Below are 1,928 nucleotides of genomic sequence, written 5' to 3'. Positions count from 1 at the left end.
ACTTACACTTTATTCGGTTTTACTTGAACAGAGGTTTTGTCAGAAATATAAGTGCTGGGCCAGGAGTTTGGCTTAGTAGTAGAATGCTTCCCTAGCATCCATGAAGACCCAAGTTCGACTCCTTAGTACCACATATATAGAAAAAAGCCGAAAGTGGTGCTGTGGCTCAAGTGATGAGCTCTAGCCTTGAGAAAGCCCAAGGATGGTGCTCAGGCCCTGAGTTCAAAGCCAAGACTAACAAGAAAAGAAAATAAATGTAAGTCCTGTCCTTGCTTTGGCAGCACATATACTAAAATTGGAAGGATACAGAGAAGATCACATGGCCCCTGTGCTAGGATGACATGCAAAATTCATGAAGTGTTCCATATTTTTGTATTTATACTCAATGGAATTCTGTGCTGCCAGCAGAAAGAACGACATCACCCCATTTGTAAGGAAATGAAAAGACTTGGAAAAAATATTAAGTAAAGTAAGCCAGACTCAAAAGAACATAGGCTCAATGGTTTCCTTCATTTATCATTATTAATATAAACCTTAAACTCTCTTAGCAGAGGATTACAGTAGCTCAAAATCTAGATACATAAGGCCATATAGGATGAGGCTAAATGAAAGGACCTCCAGGATATGGAAACAAGAGCCATATAATGTGTGTTGGTGTTCTTAATGTACCATGTTATTTCTCATCTCTTTTGTTCCTTGGTTATTCTCATATTGTTACAGTATCTTACCTTGTTATCTGGTGTATTGTATATTCATTTATTTGTTTATTTGAAATAGCATAGGGAAGGGAGGAAAACAAGGTGAGGGGAGGGGGTAGGGGGAGGGAAATGGGGACCAAAACATGAGAAAGGGTAGCAATGTTTATGAAGTAATACACCCTCTATCCGGTGAATATAATGTAATCCTTCTATTAATTACAATAAAAATATATTAAAAATAATATAAGTGCTAAATTCTAATTGTGTCCCTCTCTTCATGGTTCCATATTTACAGATAGTATGAGAGTTGAGGACACTATCCTAATCTAATTTCTCGAATCTGATGCTTCCCCTCAGACCTAAGTGTTTGTTTATATTGCTTTCTCTTATTTATGACAAAAAGTTTTGTTTTATGCATGTTAAGTCATTGATAATGTCCATGTAAACTATTTTGAAGCCTGAATTGAGGACATTAGCAAAAGAGTGGCTTGGTTGATTAGTGATGGCTAATCGGTGATGATTGACTAGTGGTGTCTGATTAGTGATGATTGATTGATTGGTGATGATTGATTAGTGGTGGCTGCCAAAGTCAGAAGGAAGGGAATGAGACTAATCCCAATAGACTAATCCCAATATCAGAGCTTCCTGGGCTATCCTCCCTTCCCTTTCCTCCCTCAAATCCCCCACTCCCAGGTCTCCATAGAGGAAGTCTCTGCTGTTGTATGGAGCTTTTCCTTCCAGCAAACACCCTGCTCTTCCATCAAGGCATAAAGAGACTTGACTGGTTTTTTTTTTTTTTTGCCAGTCCTGGACTTGGGCTCAGGGCCTGAGCACTGTCCTTGGACTTTTCTCAACGCTAGAGCTCTACCACTTGAGCCTCAGCACCACTTCCAGCTTTTTTCTATGTATGTGGTACTGAGGAATCGAACCCGGGTCTTCGTGCATGCTAGGCAAGCACTTTAACCACTAGGCCAAACTCCAGGCCCCACTTGACTGGTTTTATGTCTTTTTCCCCCTGGCTTTCTAGGGAGATGCAGCTGTGGGGATTGAAGGGGGGGTGGAGATAGCACCTACATTCTTTCCCCTTCTTAAACAGCCCAGCCTAGGACACTGAGTGGTGCTGCTCAGTGGGAAATCACACTGCAGGGCTTTAGGAATTCCACAGTTTGCCACAAAACAAATGGTAGCCTGGTAGTTCTGTTCTCCACCCCCAGTGTAGCAGCTCTGTCC

The 1,928-nt window shown here is 41.3% G+C and overlaps 1 non-coding gene across 1 annotated transcript; it reads left to right on the top strand.

The window, feature by feature from the left end:
* The first annotated feature begins 265 nt into the window (after nt 1-265).
* LOC150047143 (U6 spliceosomal RNA) lies at nt 266-372 on the top strand. Its single transcript, XR_016539569.1, has one exon. It is a non-coding gene; the product is annotated as a U6 spliceosomal RNA (small nuclear RNA).
* The last annotated feature ends 1,556 nt before the right edge of the window (nt 373-1,928 follow it).

The sequence above is a fragment of the Megascapheus bottae genome, chromosome 24 (genome assembly GCF_031878675.1).
Source record: "Megascapheus bottae isolate mThoBot1 chromosome 24, mThoBot2.hap1, whole genome shotgun sequence".
NCBI classification, from domain to species: Eukaryota; Metazoa; Chordata; class Mammalia; order Rodentia; family Geomyidae; genus Megascapheus; species Megascapheus bottae.
This window is presented reverse-complemented; position numbering and strand designations above follow the sequence as displayed.